Raw genomic sequence first — 21546 nt, forward strand, 5'->3', positions numbered from 1 at the left:
CCCTGTTCGAACCTATTTATTTCCCTATTTGGGCGAGGTTCCGTTAGACTGGGTCCGATGTCACTTAACATAAGTCACTCTTTAAATCTATTTGGTGCACTTATGGATTTGAGATCAGCCTTGAACGATTTTTGTGTGGCCTATGAGTGCGCTTGACATGTATGACCAATAAGAGTATGCAACCTGAAAAAGATTGGTAGCTCATTTTCATATGTACTACAAGTATGCAAATGTAATTCTTGCAGGTGTACTGCATGCTTTATCATTTGTACTCATCTTACTGCAGTGTTGTGTTGCTGTCATGGTTTGTGCATAAAACAAATGTACAGCAAAGCGTAATTTTAAGTTGGAAAAATGTCGGGTGAAGAGGACTTGTAAAAGAAAGACATAAGTATACTTTACGTATGTTTTTATGTACACCCATTCAAACATTAATACTGAAGCGCTCCAATTTTAAGACGGGGCATGTCGCACATCTGACAAGCATAGTTTATTCGAAATCCTAATGGTACTCTGACAGAAAACCAGTGGAATGTGTTGCTTTGGTGAGAGCTTGCAGGGCACCTGAAAAAGTAAAGAAAAGCCAACAATTTCTTTTCACTTAAGCAACAGGTTCACACAAAGGCAAAAGCAGTTATGTTCACACAGATAAGAATGGGTAAGCATTCAGAACATAGGAGATACTAACAAATCTCATTCAAAGGTAACTGGTTTCAGGCAATTTGGCTACGATTCTAAGGGAACATGCATTACTGTGGTAGAATAAACTGTCACAATTAGCGGGCCACTGAAACAAGTGTTATAATCAAAAAGACAACCTATTCGATTAACAATAGTATTGAAGCAACAGAAGTAGTACAAGCATAAAATGCACATTTAAAAAGCAGCATGGACACGTCAAGCTAATAAATTACTCGGAAGCTACCGTTCTGCCAGCAAAGTAAATACCGTAGTGGAATAGTGGCTTTAGCATCCACCGTGTTTGGCTGGTTTATCCCATATTGATAATTAAGAGACTTAGATGGGCTAGTTGGTTGCTGGCTTGATGGAACATTTTATAATGGTGTTTGTAGTAAATTCTGCTTCATTCTACGCCATGATCTCATTGGTAATCCGGACAGAGTGTTCCTCTGACCCCTGACAAAGTGCAATGAGCATGAGAAGGTACCGCCTCCTGCTTTTTAACTATATTGCACGAGAACACTATAATATGGTCGTGCGTCGTCCTGAAGGGAACATCACCTTAGACGACTCTTGCACAGGAGGGTGCTTGGTGCACCTGAGTACTTCTTCCGGTCTCGCTGATTATTGTCCCTTAAAGGCACTAAAATGACGCGCGATGGACGCTCGCGCGATATAGCTAGAAATGGGGGAGGCTGTACACCTGGCCTCCAAAACATGCATGTTCATGTGTACGCATAGAGTTGTCAGCTTGCTTATTTCCCGTGCTCTGTGTTTCTGTGTGGACCTGCGTGCTAGGCCATGCCACGGGCTGCGCCGAATGTTTGGTATGTTATTGGTATTTTCTTCATTAACAAGTTCGGGGCCACGATCTTGTAGCAATGCATTGCTACAGATACAGCACGATTAGAAATGGCATCAGACAACGCATTGCTACAAGATCGTGGCCCTGAACTTATTAATGAAGAAAATACCAATAACATACCAAACATTCGGCGCAGCACGCGGTACGGCCTAGCGCACAGATCCACACAGAAATACAGAGCACAGGAAATAAGCAAGCTGACAACTCTATGCGTACACATGAGCATGCATGTTGTAGGTGCTCAGGTGTACAGCCTCCCGCATTTTTAGCCATATCGTGCGAGCGTCCATCACGCATCATTTTAGCACCTATAAGGCGCAATAATCAGCGAGACATGTAGAAGTACTCTCAGGTGCACCAAGCACTATCCTGTGCAAGAGTCGTCTAATGCGATGTCCCGTTCAGGATGATGCACAACCATATTATAGTGTTCTCATGTAATATAGTTAAAAAGCAGGAGGCAGTACCTTATCATGCTCATTGCATTTTGTCAGGGGTCAGAGAAAAATTCTGCCCGGATTACCAATGAGATCTCTGCCGGCCGTGAACAGTGGATGACAAGAGTGGCGTAGAATGAAGCAGAATTTGCTACAAACTTGCGATCTTGCAACTTTTGGAGATATCGCAGCTGCGTACAACGTATGGAAACCTTTGGGTGATAACATTTTCCCTACAGTGTTGCAGTCAAGATTTCGAGATATCCGGAGCACAGCACAGAAGCATTGCTAGATAAGAGGTCAAATATACATAAAGTCGATACCGAGCCACGAAAAAATTTTCGACTTAACTGATATATTGAGATATCAGAGTTTGAGTTAACAAGGGTTCAAGGGATAATCCGGAGTCCCCTACTACAGCGTGCCTCATAATCATATCGTGGTTTTAGCATGTGAAACTCAAGAATTAATTTTTTAGAGCAAACAGTATATGCATAAGACCAAATGCTAATATAGAATATGCTGACAGCAGCTACATAAACAAAAATTTCATACTTTCAAGAAATTGTCAGATGGTCTGAGCAAAGATCTACTAATGCCAAAATTATGGCCATTAGTTTTAAATGGCCTATTCTGCAATACCTTCCTTACATTTAACTCAAATTATACGTGCAGTGTACATACATGGTGCTAACTACAGCTGAAAAAGATTGGCACTATTCCTTGAAGTAAGAAGTGCATGGTACTTTTTCACACAATTACAGCAGTTTGCCTTGCGATTGTTAGCCTATGCAAATGGATTTAAAACTTCTTGACGTCCCTGTCCCCTGGACAGGTTCAATAGTCGCATTGCGCCTCCTTTCATCAGTTTTTGTCCACAAAGTCATGCAGATAAAAACGTTACCCTGAGTTTGAACCTGTTAATGCATTCCGTTTCATAATAATGAAATTGTGGTCACTGAAAAAAAAGCTCAAGTTGCGGAGCAGAAACAGATTCCAGGGTTACACCATGGCAGCTACACACGTGGACCTTTTCTTTTACTTCAGAAGGAGCTGACTGAACGCATGTTCCACGGTGCAGGTTACTCTCGCCAGCATATCGTGAAGTATCCTGCAGTGTTGAAGTTCAGTCCTTTGCACAAAACAAGCCAAATGTATAAATGGCAGGCTGCGTGACCATGCAAACTTGATGTGTGGGTCAGTTGGCATTAGTATTGCACTGCTCTCAGTGCAAGTGCACCCATATTTAAAAACCACTTGATTGTGGCAAAATATAAGGACCAGAGTGCTTCAGAGATATGTGAAGCTTTCCTTATTCAAATGACGGGAACCAGTGTGTTAGCTCCCCATCAATAGCATTATTAGACATTGAGACTGCTTATCATCACTGTAAAACAAATTGCGCTAGCCATGCCATGCGCCCTTTTTGTATTTGTGTCAGCAACATGCATTCAGATTGATCTATTCCAACCCTTTCGTCCTTTGCACCATATCGCTGTGCGAGTAAAAACTGGACTTTTTCTTGGTGAAAGAGTGCTAGTTTAACACATAAACTAGCTCCACGGCAGTTTGCAATAAAGGAGTATAAGCATCCTCTGAAAACGTGACCATAAAGAACAGTGCTAAAAGAGCTCTTTAAAAAAAGAACATGAGTGTATCTGTCATAAAGGCCAACTCTTGTGTCTTTTACTTAACATATTTTTCAATACCAATATTGAGGTGCAAGCTCACCATATTATATTACCTTGCCAATGAAGCAAATCACAGTGGTGCTTGACTGTCGTGGGAACAACTCGGATGTGAAGATTGGCACCAATCCGCAGCATAGCATGGTCTGCTTACACTTCATCTCCAGGCCCAGCCATACCTATAGCAGCATTAAAACAAGTGAGCTTAGTGCCATAAGAGAAACAATATAGAAAGTGACACTGTGAACAAAGCAACCTTCATTAGGCATAAACAGTAATAAAATGCAGACATTGTACCCATAGCTAAGTTGACTTTGAGAAACATAGCATGCACAGTAAGAAAGATCTGATGTATGAGCCATCTACTTGAAGAAGATTACTCAAAACCCCTTTTTTGCCACCCCCCCCCCTCCCTCTCATCACGGATGGCTGTCTGGCTGAGTAAACCTGGTTTATCCCAGATATAGTGTAAGCAAGCGTTGTCACTTGGGGGGGGGGCAATCCTAATATTCTTGCAGAACATGTATTCTTACAATGATGTTAATGTTTTTGTAACGCTGGCCATCCTGCAGACCCTGCAACATTATAGCATCGATAAGGCTAATCGCATTACCCAATAAGGCTAACCAATAAGTGTCCCAAGAAGCATAACTCCGGATTTCTACCGGGAAGCATTCACTACATTTTGACAAACATGCTTCTATAGCTTCAACCCTATTTTCATCAACATAGTACAAGCTTCAAGCATCTGCACAAACTTAATGCAAAAGGGTGCCATTAGGAATACCACAATAGTTTCCTATCCAATTCAGCCTTTAAAATAAACACTGGCAAGTTCATTACTATGCCTAGAACAAATGAAGCTATTCTGGAATTGAATAAGCCTTTTCCATACATGCGAAAATCACCACCACTATGACTTGCTTATGGGCATTTTGTAGACAAAAACACCAAGCACAAGAGTTGAAGCTTGGGCAAGTCGGTAACTGTTCATTTTGGTGGTGCCCACAATGAACACCTGTGAGCGACAGACAGAGTGAAAGCGTGCTGTGCTCTATCGCTCTCTGTCTGACCGTGACTTCCTTGGTATGCGTGCACTGTGGATGCTCCATCTGCCTGTTCCTTATCTCTTTAGTATGTGTGCACAGTGAATACCATTGAAAGGAACATAGAGACGAAATAATGCTACAATGAGCAACAAACGTGCCTTCCGATGCAGCACATCCTTATGCGACACAATTTTCTGGCAACATCCTAAGCCTGCTATAGCACTGAAAATGGCTTATTTGAGCTGCTGTACAAGACAAGTTTGCTTTTACAGAAGACTAATGACATTTGTTCAATTATTTCGACAAACTTGTGGTTATGCAGTAATGTGAAAAGGTGGCATCATTAAAAGCCACCTTAGTTTTTGTGTAAAAAAATTTAATTACATTATGGGGTTTTACATGCCAGAACCACAGTCTGATCATGAAGCACGCCGTAGTGAGGGACTCCGGAATAATTTGGACCACCTCGGGTTCTTTAACGTGCGCCTAAATCCAAGTACACAGGTGTTTTCGCATTTCACCCCCTTGGAAAGGCAGCCGCCATGGCCACGATTTCATCCCGAGACCTCGTGCTTAGAAGCTCAACGCCATAGCCACTAAGCAACCATGGCAGGTATGCAAAAAAAAAGAAAGCATACAGTCAACTCCACAGATCAGGCTAGGTATAAATAAGCAACAGTCAACAAGCTGAACCTTTGCATTATTGCTTTGCATAATGGTTGAGGTAAAAACAATTGCCGAAACATTCCAGATGCACTCAACACGATTTGGAGAAGACAGCATATGAGAGTTAAAAATGTTGAAAGGGAAATGTTTAGAGTAGTGCTTTACTGCTGCAATGGTTTTTGTCAGTGCGCCAGTGAGCACAGTATGACTGAGGTAGCTGCTGAAAATAATAGATCCTCGTTATGACTTTTTAGGGACTGATTTGCATGGTTTGTTGCATGCCTCAGGAATTTACTTATTTATTTATAAACATACCTCATAGGCTCCAGTTGGAGTATCGCGTGAGGTGGTAGGAAAAAATTTCTGAACTAAAAAGGAGAACATTCAACAAAAGAACTCAAACAAAAGAAGAAAAAAACATACTCTCTCACAATGTGGCTGCAAATCAGGCAGCTAGCTTATAAAAACAAAGCAATTAGAAACAGTTTCATACTGGTAGTGCTTTAGGAGACAGAATGTTAAATTCTGAGCTTCGAACACTTTAAGCCACCTTTTGTGGCCTTTTGTTCTGAGGTCCCGTTCTCTCTAGTATTATGGGAATCAATAACCCCGCTCCCCCCCCCAAATTTTTTAAAATGTAATACACAATTAGGACAACTTACGGAAATATAATTAAGAACACAGAATTTGCACATGCACGTATGTTAGAAGAGAGAGAAACGGAAGTCTACAAGAATGCGTAATAACAAAGGTAACCAAAGCCCTGCTGCTTTTGTCGGGCAAATCATAGCAAGACATGAAAGGATATGCGTGCCTCACAAGATGGTCCCTAAAAAATTGTCACAATGCAGTCAGTAGGGAGCACATCATGCATTTCTACAATAGCCTCCAATTACATATAACTCAGAGGAGGCTACTTAAATGAATTGATTAAACTGAAGGTAGGCCAGATTCAAAATATGCGATTCAAGTAGACCGAAACTGCAAGTTATGAATATGGCATATTCATAGCAACAGTGCTGTACATTATGTCATACATGGCAACCTGTGAAGTTTATATTTTGTAAAAATTCTGCAGACAAAAATTTTTTATTGGCGAGATAGCACACATTTTTTAAAGCTTCCTCTCAGCACCCACACTGTTGCATTGATACACACATAATTAACCATTATTTAACTTGAGATATAGCACACAAAGCAGCAGCGAACTTGAAACACCAGAACTGACAACACTGTTTTATATCACAGAGCGCATTTTCAGTGTTCTTGCTGCTGCCGATTTAGCCTGTTTAAGGAATTTATCTGAACAAACTGGCCTAAAGCAAGTGCCCCCTCTGGTATACTCGTTAGAGATCTTCACGAGAAATTCAGGAGAGTTGACAGGTATGAATTATACCAACAAAACCTACAGCTTGTGTAAGTGGCAGGGACCGTTTTGTACACACCTTGTCGCAGCATGCAGATCAGATGCTTTGCCGTGCTGTTCCGGCTGCAGAAATGTCTTAGGTTCCTATGCGGTGTAGAGATGCCTCTGGTTCACGAAATCTTGACATCCCTAAACAATAATAAATGTTCAATTTACTGTAATCCCTGCTGAAACTGCAAGCTTGCGAGTTAACAAGATCATGTTACATTCTGAAAAGTCTCATACAACCAACTACACGAAGCTGCATCTGGTTGTGCAAACATCTGATTGTTACATCACGGGCGGTTATTTAACATGAAATGAAACTGCAGCAAACATAAATCTACTATCAAAAGCTTCACACAAACGCACATCTGTAGTAAGTGAAATGTGAATTGTACTACGAAGAAAATTCCTTAGCACATGAAAAGTGTTCCAAAATCGAATTTCTTTATGCGGTGGAACAAAGCATTGTCTCGAAGGACGATGCACTGGAAATTACAAGAACAAACGCCCTATTTTTCAGCAGAAAAAAAATTCGATGAAAAAGAAACACTGCTGTTGTAATCTCCGTTTCTGTGAAATAATCAAACATTTACAAACACACGAAAACACACAGGACACCCAACACAAGAAATACAGCCTGTCTGGCGACACTATATGTAGGAGAATTCGCATACAAGCTAAAATCTGGCCATGCGTCAGACACAACAATCTAGTACCATCTCGCGCAGCCGTTAGCTGACGTACAGCCTCCCGCATTTTTAACTATATCGCACCAGCATACTATGAAATGGGCGTGCGTCGTCCTGAGAAGAGCAGCTTAGCAGATGACGCTTGCGCTGGAGAGTTCTTTATGCGCGTCTGCTTACTTTTGTCGGTCTCGCTAAGTATCGCCGTCGAAGGCGCTAAAATGACCCATGATCGACGCTCGCGCAATATAGTTACAAATGCGGAAGGCTGTACTTCTAGAAATACCTATACAGAAATTATGTACACAAGCAGTAACTTTCCTGGTTGAATTCTTTCTTTACCATTCAGGTCAAACAATCACCGGCGCTAGCATACGTTATAGCAGAAAGCAAATACATGATAACGCTCCTGGCAACGTCCAATAAGTTTCAGGAGATTTTTCGTGAAACTGTTCGCTAAATGTGCACTGCGACATGAACAACGAACATTCGAAAAAAACACATTTATCATTGTGGTCGCTTTAATAATCATCTCGTGATCCGTATAACAATTCACACTTCACGAACCACTGACTACAAAACTGCGCGCAAGCGCCGGACTTACCTTTCTAGGCGTAGTCGGCAAACGCTCCTTCATGTCAGGTCCCGGCGTCGACTGCACGACGATCCTTCCGACGTAAACACTGTTGAATTGCGGATGAACTACAGCACGTAATACCTCAACAAATTCTTCCGTGCACTGTGATCCGATGCGATATTATCAGAGGCTTTTTCATGAGCCGGGAACAAAGAAAGCGCGAGCGGGCCATAAGTACGATAATCGACATCGGCGAACCACACGAAGATACTGCGAGCTACGTTACGCGGTCCCAGGGGCTAAGTGATCATCAAAGCACACAAGGGGCACGACATTTTCTCTCGGCACAGCGTACACACGATTAAACATCCACATCGACCTGCCTCAATGCAGCGCGCACGCACAGCAACAGGGAGCAACAACACAACACGGGAAAATATATCTATTTTTACCGGTCATGCCCCTGGGGAAGTGGCAGCGCCTCCTGGGGGCACCGAAAGCGACGTGCTCTGGAACTGGGGCTGTGTGGGCACCGTATGGAAGAGGAGTTGGTGTGGCCTAGTGGTTACAACGTTTGCCTTAACATCTGTGGTACGCGGGTTCGCATCCCGCTTCAACTTATTGAATTAATATCATTTTATTTTTTTTATTACCATTTTCTTTTTTTCCCTCTCTGACGGCGCCGTCGGTTGTGCCTCGGAGCCGGGCGCCGACGCGAAGCGGCTGTCGTTGGGGTGTTGCGGAGCGCTCGCGCGTGTGTACCAATTTCAAATCAAATTTTACCGTAAATCTGTTCAAGCATTAAATTACATGGTATGACTTCATCCAGTACGACAGCTACAAAGGTCCCGTTCTAACCAGTTTTTGTGCCGAGTAGGCCCCTGTGTAGACCTTTTTGGTGCCAGTGGGACCAGTATGAGCCAGTTTAACTGGTTTAACTACCAAACGGGTCCCCTGTTTAGACCCATTTCTGTGTCGGAGATTCCTGTTTAAACCTGTCTGCGGGCCAAATAGGCCCCTGTTTGGTGCCAGTGCCCGGTATGAACCAGTTTGTTCGCTAAACGGGGTCCCTGTTTAGACCTATTTGTGTGTGGGGGGTCCTGTTTAAACCTATTTGCAAGCCAAACAGGACCCCGTTCAGACCCGTTTGTGTGTAAACGGGTCCTGTTTACACCTGTTTGTTGCCAAATAGGTCCCTGTTAAAACCAGTTTAAACCTGTATAACCCCTGTTTGAATTTAAATAGGATTTTTTAGTAGGGCTGTACGGTTTATTTACTCGAAATTTGCTCCGTATGACTCACCCTCTGAATAATGCAGGCTAATGGAATTCAATGTCTCGAACAAGGAAGGAAAGCGTTACGTTTACAATTTCTTTCTTGCTGTGGAATCGGCACCTAGCAATCAATCCATCACCCTATCTATCATCTTCTACATCAAGGCATACTCGCCACCATCATCCTACTTCGCTGACACCCTATTTTGCACGAACAGATTTATTCAAGTTTTCATTTTTTCCTCGCACTGTAACTGATTGGAATGATGCTTTATTGCCTTTCGCCTCAATTTGATGTTTTTGAAACGTTATTAACTCCGTTGTATTTGCCTTGTTTACCTTTTTACTCACCCTGCTTGGACCTGTACAACGTTTGCAGTATTGAATAAATAAATAAAATAAAAATAAAATATAATCACATGCTGGTTAGAGATATAAGCTTTACACAGAATGGAATAGAGCTCATTAAGTACAGGGTTTTTCTGTTTACAGACTGACTTCAATGCTTTCACGACACTTTGGGAGTCTGTAAATATGATAGCTTTTGAAGTTTTGATCTCATTATATACTTTACAGCGGATAATAGTGCATAGGCCTCAGCCGTAAAGATACTTGTCTCCGGGTGCAGTACACCGGATTCCGAAAAGGATGGACCGATGGCTGCATAAGATACCCCGGCATGTGATTTGGAAGCGTCTGTGTAAAACTCTGTACACGAGTACTTGTATTGAAGCTCTAAGAAATGCATTTTAATGTGTGCCTCTGGCGCGTGTTTAGTGACCTCTACAAACGATGTATCACAATCTATGAGTTGCCACTGCCATGGCGGTAACAGTTTCACTGGAGCCATAGGACGATGATCAAGCAGCGCAACACCCATTTCCTCACTGAGGTTCCTCACACGCAAGGAGAATGGCTTTCTCGCTGCAGGTCGATTATGGAAGAGTGTGGCAGCGGTAACGTCATTTATGGTTGAATAAGAAGGATGTTCATTGTTTGCTTGTACTTTCAGAAAATATATGAAACTGCTATATGAACGCTGCAGATGGAGTGACCACTGGTTAGACTCTACATAGAGACTTTGGATCGGACTTGTTCGGAAAGCACCGGTCACGAGGAGGATACCCAGATTGTGAACGGGTCTAGTATTTTTAATGCACTTGGCGTTGCAGAATTATAAATTATAGACCCGTAATCAAGGCGTGAGAGGACAAGGCTGTTATACAAGTAAAGCAAAGACTTTCGATCACTGCCCCATGTTGTGCGCGACAGAAGTTTTAGAACGTTCATTGTCTTCAGGCATTTTGCCCTCAGATACTTAATATGAGGAATAAATGTGAGCTTGGAATCTAAAATGATTCCTAGAAACTTATGCTCGCTGCTCACAGAGAGCGCATCTCCTTTGATTTGTATACTTGGCACAGGCGTTACGCCTCTCTTGTTTGCAAAGAGCATGCAATTGCTCTTCTGAGCGTTAACTTTAAAACCATTCTCCTCCGCCCATTTGGACAATCTGTTCATTCCCAGCTGTACCTGTCGTTCGCAGATGGGAATATTACATGACTTAAAGGCTATCTGCACATCGTCGACATAAACCGAACAAAACATTGTGCGTGGGATGACTGTACGCAGAGAATTTATTTTACAATAAATAGTGTGCAGCTAAGCACACCACCCTGCGGCACACCAGTTTCTTGTGTGAATGACCTAGACAAAGCTCTGCCCACCCTTACGCGAAATTTGCGATTAGTGAGGTAACTTTCGATTGTGTTAAGCATATTGCCACGAACACCCATCGCCGAAAGATCTCGGAGAATTCCGAAGCGCCATGTGGTGTCGTAAGCTTTCTCTAGGTCTAGAAATACAGACAGACAGAACTGCTTATGTATGAAAGCATCTCTAATATATGCCTCAATGCGGACAAGGTGGTCTGTTGTAGACATACCTTCTCGAAAACCACACTGGAAGGTTTCCAGAATTTTGTTATTTTCTAGGAAGCATATTAGGCGCCGGTTTATCATTTTTTCATACAGCTTGCACAGGCAGCTTGTTAGAGCTATTGGCCTGTAGCTGCTGGCCAGGGACTGGTCTTTGCCTTGTTTAAGTATAGGGATCACTATGGCTTCTTTCCATGAAGACGGAATACAGCCAGCCGCCCGTATGGCATTAAAAAAAGACAAGAGTGTTTTCAGTGTTTCGGGGTGTAAGTACCTAATCATTTCGTATATGATACGATCCCCACCTGGCGCTGAGTTGTTGCAACAAGCGAGAGATGCTTTAAGCTCAGCTAAAGTAAATGGGGAATTGTAGGCCTCACTCGATGAGCCTTTGCGATTTAGGGGTCGGCGCTCTTCGCGTTGATGATGATGTATGGTGTTTAATGGCGCAAGGGCCAGGTATGGCCAAAGAGCGCCAGGCCAGTGGTTATGAGCTGACAATGGAGTAATGAATTGTCAAAGGTGTGTCGTGGCTGTAAAAGGGCCTGAAAACAAATCGCTGTAAAATGCGTAAGATATATATGTAATAAAATTATGGCAGTGATTAATGAGGTGCACTATGATCACGAAAGAACAAAATTGCAAGGTAACGACGATAAACGAAAATATATCAGTTTTTTTCCAAAGCACTACTGCCTTGACAGACCCTTTAAAAACGCAAGGGCCTGGAGGCGCGCTCTATGCAAAAACTACTATCGCGGCGACATCCTCTGAGGAGAGGATGCGTTACGAAACTATTGGGCAAATAACATGCAGTACAACATCGCCCAGAAAATCTAGAACAGCTTTGGTGTTGAGAGGTTCGTCACCAAGGAACATAGCAGGGTGGAGAGGGAGACGGTACTGGTACGCTAGAAAAAAGTGTCTTTTTCTCTCTCTTTCGGCTTCCCTGCACTCCACGAGCACGTGGAGCACGGTAAGCCTCTCTCCACATCTACCACAGGTTGGCGGGTCATTTCCAGTTAAGAGAAAATTGTGGGTGCCGAATGTATGTCCTATTCTCAGACGGAGAATAGGACATTAGTTCTTCGAATTTTCGTAACGGGACGCCAGGGACTTATCTGTGGCTTAACCAAGTGGAGCTTGTTGTTCGTTTCGGCATCCCACAAGCGCTGCCAGTGACTTCGAAGTTTCTTCTCAAGTAGGGCTTGAGATCTGTGGCAGGAATAGCAGCGGTAGGGTTAAGGGCTCGCGATGTAGTTGATGTGGCCATTTGATCAGCCAGAACATTCTCCTCGATGCCTCGATGGCCAGGCACCCAGCAGATAATAATATGCTGGTTAGACATGTATGCTTTGCACAGAGCAGAATACAGTTCAATAAGTACAGAGTTTTTGTGTCTATGTAGAGTCATGACGGCTTTTACGACGCTTAGGGAGTCTGTAAATCTTATTGATCTTTTGTGTTGGATTTGCCTATACTCTTCACAGCCGATAAAAGTGCATAGGCCTCAGGCGTAAAATGCTTGTTTCCGGGTGCAGTACATCGGACTCGGAGAACGACGGTCCGACTACTGCGTAAGATACCCCTGCATGTGACTTGGAAGCGTCAGTGTAGAACTGAGTGCAGGACAAGTACTTGAACTGAATTTCTAGAAAGTGCATTCGAATATGTGCCTCTGGAGCGTCTTTTGTGACCTCTACAAACGAGGTATCGCACTCTATGAGTTGCCACTGCCACGGTGGCACTGGCTTTGCTGGGGCCATCAGAGCATTTTCAGGTAGTGGGATATCCATTTGTTCACTAATTTTTCTTACACGTACTGAGAAGGGATCTCTTGCTGTTGGCTGGTTATTAAAGAGTGTGGCACTGGTCATGTCATTTTCGGTTGAGAAGGACGGGTGTTCCGAGTTCGAATTAACTTTCAGAAAATAGGTGAGGCTTAGGTACGAACGTTCCATGTCGAGCGACCACATGTCCGCCTCTACATACGGGCTGGCTACTGGACTTGTCCTGAAGGCACCAGTGGCTAGGCGGATGCCTAGGTGGTGTACAGGATCCAGCATCCTTAGGGCGCTTCGCGTAGCGGAATGGTACACTATGGCGCCGTAGTCTATTCTTGTGAGTATGAGGCTCTTATAAAGATTCAAAGACACTTTGTGTCACTACCCCAAGCAGTGCGTGACAATACTTTTATAATATTCATTGTTTTCATGCACTTGTTTCTTACGTACCGTATGTGTGCCACAAATGTTAGTTTCGCATCTAAAATCACACCTAAAAATTTATGTTCTGTTTTTACGGCCACACGTTTTCCCTGCAACTCAATGTCAGGATCGGGGTGCAGACCCCTCTTTCTGGAGAGAAGGACGCAGGTGGTCTTTTGTGGGTTAAGGCTAAATCCATTCTCATCTGCCCACTTAGACACCTTGTTCAGACCAAGCTGAATCTGCCGCTCACAGACTGCAAGATTGATGATGATTATTGTGGTTTGTTGGCGCAAGGGCCAGTTATGGCCAAAGAGCGCCAAGACGATGGTAATGACTTGTTAATGATATATAAATAGTCAATTACATGAAGAGATGTGGCATGGCTGTAAAGGGGCCTAAAAACAGTCGCTGTAAAGTGCGTAAAATCTATACGTAATAAGATTATGGCAATGACTAATGATGTGTACTATAGACATGAACAATGCATTGCAATAGAGTGATAAGACAAAATATCACAGACGTAAGAATCGGCCAGAAGCACAAGTGCCTAAAACAGAGCCCTTGAAACACAAAGGCCTGGAGACATGTGCTATAAAGAACTATCACAGCAACATCCTCTGAAGAGAGGATGCGCTACGAACTTATTGGCCTAATAACATGTAGCACAACATCATTCAAGAATGCGAGGACTGCTGTGGTGTTAAAGAGCGGTTCTTTACCAAGGAACATAGCGGGATGTAGAGGGAGACAGTAGCGATATGCTAGAGGAAAGTTTTTTTCTTTCTCTTTCGGCTTCCCGACACTCCAGGAGGACGTGGAGGACGGTGAGCCTCTCGCCACATCTACCACAGGTTGGAGGATCATTACAATTCAATAGAAAATTGTGGGTGCCGTACGTGTGTCCTATTCTCAGACGACAGAATAGGATATCAGTTCGCCGGGTTTTTGTTACGGAGGGCCAGTAACCTAACTGTGGCTTAATCAAATGAAGCTTACGTTGCCAGTGGCTTCGCAGTTTCTTTCGCAAGAAAGGTTTCAAATCTGTTGCAGGAACAGCAGCTGTAGGGTTATTAGCGGGTGATGTGACTGATGTGGCCATTTGGTCGGCAAGAACATTGCCCTCGATGCCTCTATGCCCAGGCACCCAGCATATAATCACATGCTGGTTAGTTGCGTACGCTCTACAAAGAACAGAATAGAGCTCAATGAGGACAGGGTTTTTCTGTTTACAGGGTGACTTCAGGGCTTTTACGACGCTTTGGGAGTCTGTAAATATAATAGTTTTTTGATGTTTTGATTTCTTTATATGCTTTACGGCTGACAATATTGCGTAGGCCTCAGCCGTAAAGATACTTGTTTCTGGGTGGAGTACGCCAGATTCCGAGAAGGACGGACCGACGGCTGCATAAGATACTCCGGCATATGATTTAGAAGCGTCCGTGTAAAATTCTGTGCACGAGTACTTGGACTGTAATTCTAGGAAATGCATTCGGATTTCGACCTCTGAAGCGTGCTTTGTAACTTCTACAAAGGATATATCACATTCTACTACCTGCCACTCCCAAGGTGGTAACAGCTTGGCTGAAGGCATTAAGCGATGTTCGAGGAGTGGGATGTCCATTTCTTCGCTAAGCTCCCTGACACGCAGTGAGAAAGGCTGTCTTACAGAGGGACGATTCCGAAAAAGTGTAGCACACGTCATATCGTTAACGGTATTAAAACACGGATGCTGCTGATTAGAGTGAACTTTAAGGAAATATGTGAGGCTGGTGAATGTTCTCTGCAGGTGGAGTGACCACTCATTTGATTCGACGTATAGACTTTCAATGGGGCTTGTTCTGAAAGCTCCAGTGGCCAGGCGGATACCTAGATGGTGGACGGGATCCAGCATCTTCAGCGCACTAGGGGCGGCAGAGTGATATACCGCGCTACCATAATCCAATCGAGATGAAATGAGACTTTTGTAAAGATTCAGTAAACACTTCCTGTCGCTACCCCAGGATGTGTGAGATAAAATTTTCAGTAAGTTCATTGTTTTTAGACATTTCACCTTGAGATATTTTATATGCGGAATGAAAGTAAGTTTATAATCAAGTATGATGCCTAGGAACTTGTGCTCTTTGTTGACAGGTATTTGTTGTCCATACATTTCGATAGTGGGATCTGGAAGAAGCCCTTTCTTCCTGGTGAAAAGAACACAAGAACTTTTGTGGGGGTTCACTTTGAATCCGTTTTCGTCTGCCCATTTGGACACTTTGTTCAAGCCCTGTTGTACCTGTCTCTCACACACTGTAAGGTTGCAGGATTTGTAACCTATTTGTATGTCGTCTACGTAGACGGCATAAAAAATAGCTGGCGGTAATGAAGCACGAAGCGTGTTCATCTTCACGATAAACAGTGTGCAGCTGAGCACACCTCCTTGGGGTACACCCGTTTCCTGTATAAATTGACGCGATAGTACGGTGCCGATTTTCACACGGAAGGTACGGTTAGACAAATAGCTTTCTATTACGTTTAGCATATTTCCACGGATGCCCATTCCCGACAAGTCTCGCAAAATGCCGTAATGCCAAGTTATGTCGTACGCCTTTTCCCATATCGAGAAATATTGACAAGAAAAACTGTTTATGCACAAATGCGTCACGTATATGTCCTTCAATGCGCACAAGATGGTCAGTTGTGGACCGCCTTTCTCTGAAGCCACACTGATAGGGATCAAGCATATTGTTCAGTTCAAGGAAATGTTTAAGTCGGCGATTATTCATTTTTTCAAAAAGTTTACACAGGCAACTTGTGAGAGCTATCGGGCGGTAACTTGCCGCCGAGGAAGGGTCTTTGCCCAGCTTCAAAACTGGAATAACAATAGCTTCCTTCCATGAGGAAGGCAGATATCCGGCAGCCCAGATAAGAGTTGAAAAGTCCCAGAAGTGTCATCTGTGTGTCAGTGTGTAAGTTTTTAATCATGTCATACATGATTCTGTCAGGTCCCGGTGCGGAGCTGCTGCATACGCTCAAGGCAGCTCTCAGCTCGGCTATATTAAATGGACGGTTGTATTGTTCATTCGGTCTGCATTTGCGATCCAGTGACTTAAGTTCTGCTATTTGTTTATATTTAAGGAATGATTTTGAGTAATGTATGGAGCTTGATACACGCTCGAAGTGTTCGCCCAGAGCGTTGGCCTGGTCTTCCAAGGTATTCCCATGGTCGTCAACTAAAGGTAATGGGTGGATTTGCTGCCCCTTTAGCTTTCTTAGGCCATTCCATACTTTACTCTCTTGGGTATAGGATGTTATACTAGAGAGAAACCTCTCCCAGCTAGTCCTCCTTGCCTGTCGCCGCGTACGCCTTCCCTGCGATTTTACCAGTTTAAATTCGATAAGATTTTCCGTAGTCGGGGCGCGACGCAATGCGCCCCACGCTTTGTTCTGTTTCTTTCGTGCCAGTCTGCACTCCTCATTCCACCAGGGAACCCGTCTTTTACATGAGAGGCCTTTTGTTTGTGGAATGAATTTTTCAGCTGCGTGGAGTATAAAACCAGTAAAATATGCTACTGCGTCGTCAATACTAAAATCGTTGATAAAATCTGGTGATAAGTAGGTTGACTCTTTAAAACCTTTCCAGTCAGCTGATTTTATTTTCCAACGGGGGGCGTGGGGAGGACTGTCATGCTCCTCTATCAGAGTCAGTGTCACAGGAAAGTGGTCGCTCCCGAATGGATTTTAACGACATTCCATTCCATATAGGGAAGAAGGGTAGCAGAGCCAATCGCTAAATCTATGGAAGAAAATGAATTATGGTAGATGTTGTAATATGTGGGCTCTTTTTTGTTAAACAGACATGCACCAGAGGTTATTAGAAAGTTCTCTATAAGCCGACCCCTGGCGTCACACCGGGAGTCTCCCCACAAAGTGCTGTGAGCATTAAAATCACCGGCAATAATGTATGGTTCCGGGAGCTGGTCAGTTAGCATATAAAATTCCGTTTTGCTGAGTTTGTAGTCTGGCGGTATGTAGATAGAACAGATGGTTACCAACTTGTTGAAGAGTATCGCTCGCACGGACACCGCCTCAAGTGGTGTCTGAAGAGAGAGATTCTGGCAAGCAACAGATTTATCCACAATTATTGCTACACCTCCAGAGGAGGCAACAGCAACGTCACGGTCTTTACGGAAGATAGCATATTGTCTGAGGAAGTTTGTTTGTGTGGGTTTTAGATGTGTTTCCTGAACACACAGCACTTTTGGGTTATATTTTTTAAGGAGTTCCCTAATATCGTCGAGGTTGTGGAGAAGTCCTCTCACATTCCACTGTAAAATTTGTGTGTCCATTTTGAATGTGTTTTTGTGCTGTGCGTTCAAGAATACAAAGTTAGCTCACGGGCCCTTTCCAGGAGCCGTGACACGAGATTTTTCTTTTTTGGAGCGGTCGATGGAATCGCGCCGCTCCTTAGGCGCTGGCTGCGCCCTCACGCTTGGTGTTGTGTCCATCTCCTCTTGCGAGGCGCTGGACACGCGCTCTTGCGAGCGGTTAGTTTGACGTGAAGGCCTCGTCTCGAGGGACGAGACCTTGGAGGCCACCAGCCCGGAGGTCGATGGCCCCTTGTTCTGAGATGGCGGAGCAGCGCTAGCTGCAGCCGCCGAGGGGGCGGATGGCGTCACCGCCGGCCCACTACGCGTGTGCCAGACAGCCGCCGGGAGCCGTTGTGGCGCTGCCCCCTGACGTGCCACTTCGGCAAAGCTGGTTTTTGGCAGGTGCAATACCCGCCTGCGTGCCTCCTTGAAAGTTATGTTTTCCTTTACTTTAATAGTTACTATTTCCTTTTCTTTTTTCCAGGTTGGGCACGACCGCGAGTAGGCGGCGTGCTCCCCATCACAGTTAACACAATGTAGAGAGCTTTCACAAGACTCGGAGGAGTGTTCAGAAGCACTGCATTTTGCACAAGTTTGGCGGCCTCGACAGTTCTGTGAACTATGGCCGAACCGCTGGCATTTAAAACATCGTAGAGGATTTGGCACGTATGGCCTAAGCACGAAGCTTGATGTATCCGGCCTCGATGGTTTCGGGCAGCACACTCGAGTTAAAAGTAAGTATCAGATGCTTGGTCTGGATTTCCTTGCCGTCGCGCCTCATCTTGATCCGTTTAACATTGATTACATTCTGCTCACTGAAGCCCTCCAGGAGTTCAGCTTCACTCAGCTGCAACAGATCATCATCTGATACAACGCCACGGGTGGTATTCATGGTACGGTGCGGGGTTACTGTTACTTGAGCTTCTCCAAATGCCACTAGGTTGGGTAGTTTCTCGTATTGTTTCAGATCACGGAGCTCCAAGAGGAGATCCCCGCTTGCCATCCTGGATGCTTTATAGCCTGGTCCAAAATATCAGTCAGAGTCTTTGACACAAGGAAAGGTGAGATTGTTCGTACTGATTTGTCTGTTTTTTCTGAGTGGATCACATGAAATCGGGGAAAGTGTGTTTGACGTCCAAAAAACTGGAAAACATCTTCGGTGCGCCCTCGTTTCAGACGGCGATCTGTGAGTGGGGGGAAAGAACTTGCCATAAGTATAGGTGAATGTTCGGCAGCAGCGCCAGCCACCCACCATGGAGCCCAACTAGGGGACGCTGCAATACCTGGAAAAGATTGGTCCTGCAAACGCCAGCTGTACGCCACTACTATAACCAAATATGGAATATCCAAGGTTGGCTACCCACACAAGGTTAACCCTAGCTGCCTGGGAAAACGGAAGTAAAAGGAAGTGAAAAGAAGACAGGATAGATTGAAAGTGAGAGAGAAAGACGAAGATTTAAGAGGACAGGAAAAGGCAACTGCCGATTTCCCCTGGGTGGGTCAGCCCAGGGGTGCCGTCTATGTGAAGCAGAGGCCGAAGAGGTGTGTTGCCTCCACCGGGGGGCCTTAAAGGTCCAAAACACCCGGCATCGGCTCAACCCCCAGGATCCCCCTTTCCCCAGACACGGCTAAGCCGCGCACGGCTACACGCGGGAGGGTCCAACCCCCATGTGCTCGGGTACGTGGTGGCGCAACTCACCAAACGCCTGCTTGCGGGGCAGACTGCAAGATTGCACGAGGCGAAACATATCTGTATATCATCGACGCATGCAGAATAAAACATGTTTCTTGGGATGTACAGACGCAAAGAACTCATTTTTTACGATAAAGAGAGTGCAACTCAGCACCCCGCCCTGTGGCACTCCAGTTTCCTGCACAAATGGTCTTGATACAGCATTTCCCACACGAACACGGAATGTGCGATTAGATAACTTTCTATGACATTTAACATGTTACCACGTATACCAACGTGTGAGAGGTCTCTAAGTAAGGTGTTTCAGCATTTGATAAGCTATGCGGTCAGGGCCTGGGGCAGACTTGTTGCAGCAACTAAGCGATGCATACAGCTCAGCAATGCCGAATGGCTGGTTGTATGCCTCGTGTTCGTTACATTTTCTTTCTAGTTTCTGTTTTTCTATTCTAGCCTTGTGTCTTTTAAATGTTTGGGAATAATGGGATGAGCTGGCCACATGTTCAAAATGTGCTCCCAGGCAGTTAGCTTGTTCTTCCAGACTGTCACCTTGTGTGTTTACCAACGGGAGTGAATAAGTTTGTAGCCCTTTTATCTTATTAACTTTCCTCCAGACTCTGCCCTCATCTTTATACGAGTTGATGATACCTGATAAAAACTTCTCCCAACTCTCTCTCCTGGCCTGTCGACGCGTTCTTCTGCCCTGCGATTTTATCTTCTTAAAAATTGACAAGATTCTCCGCAGTTGGGGAGTCCCGTAGCAAGCCCCACGCTTTGTTCTGTTTCCTACGAGCGTTCCGACATTCGTCGTTCCACCATGGGACACGGCGTTTGCAGGTCGCACCACTTATTTTAGGTATACATTCAGAGGCGGCATCAATTATAAAAGATGTAAGATACTCGACAGCAGCATCAATTCCCAGCGAAGATATGTCAGACTACGAGAAACTACTTGTAAGACTTTGGAATTTCTCCCAATCTGCCGTATCCAACTTCCAGCGAGGTGCCTGTGGTGGTTCGTTTTGTAGTGGTGATCTCAGCAGTATCGGGAAGTGATCACTCCCGTAAAGATTTTTTATAACTTCCCATTTAAGCTCAGCAAATATACACGGGGAAGCTACACTGAGATCAATGGAAGAAAACGTTTTGTTTGCGAGATTGTAGTAGGTGGGTTCCTTCTTATTCAGGAGACACGCACCAGAGGAGAAAAGAAATTGTTCGATTAGGCGTCCTCGTGCATCGATACGCGTGTCGCCCCACAAGCTGCTGTGTGCATTGAAATCGCCAAGAACGAGGTAAGGTTCTGGTAATTCATGTATAAATGACTGAAATTCATGCTTGTGTGAAGGATAATGTGGGTGTATGTAGAGCGAGCAAACAGTTATGAGCTTACCCAGAAGTACAGCACGAACGGCTACCGCCTCAAGTGCCGTATTGAGTGGAAGTTGCTGACAGGCTACACTTCTGTCGAGTATGATGGCCACACCACCAGATGATGCGGCAGAATCCTCGCGGTCTCTTCTGAAAACAATATTCTGACGTAGGAAGTTGGTGTTTCTGGAGTTTACGTGTGTTTCATGAACACACAGCACCTTTGGATTGAATTTATTGATAAGTTCTTGGATGTCGTCTAGGTTGTGGATTAGTCCCCTAACATTCCACTGCATTATTGTGTTCATGTTTGAGGAAAATGAAAGGTGCTGTGTGTCTCAAAAGGGAGGAGAGTAACTTACTTTACAGAGCCTTTGTTAGGCCCTGTAATTGGTGTTTTGTCTTTTTTGGAGCGGTCGAGAGAACCTCGCCGCTCCATCGACGCTACTAGCGCCGTTTGGCTTGGACTGGTGTCCATAGCCTCTTGCGAGGCACTGGACACCCGCTCCAGAGAGCGATGTGTGCGTCGCGTAGACTTCATCTCGAGCGACGAAGTCTTCGTGCCCACCGGACCGGAGGTCGACAGGACCCCCGGGGGCCTCTGCAGTGCCCTGGCTGCTGCCGGAGCTTGTGGAGGCCAGTGGTGTGGACAATT

General features: G+C 44.6%; 1 long non-coding RNA gene across 2 annotated transcripts; it reads right to left on the reverse strand.

Moving 5' to 3' along the window:
- Positions 1–392: 392 nt before the first annotated feature.
- On the reverse strand, positions 393–8468 carry LOC125941695 (uncharacterized). 2 transcript variants are annotated; one of them, XR_007464553.1, is made up of 4 exons: positions 8088–8468; positions 6832–6941; positions 3728–3850; positions 393–564 (listed from the first exon to the last, which is right to left on the reverse strand). It is a non-coding gene; the product is annotated as an uncharacterized LOC125941695 (long non-coding RNA). The 2 variants fall into 2 exon arrangements; XR_007464554.1 differs by having other exon boundaries at positions 3715–3850.
- Between the last annotated feature and the right edge of the window lie 13078 nt (positions 8469–21546).

Source organism: Dermacentor silvarum, unplaced genomic scaffold, assembly GCF_013339745.2.
Source record: "Dermacentor silvarum isolate Dsil-2018 unplaced genomic scaffold, BIME_Dsil_1.4 Seq1085, whole genome shotgun sequence".
NCBI lineage: Eukaryota > Metazoa > Arthropoda > Arachnida > Ixodida > Ixodidae > Dermacentor > Dermacentor silvarum.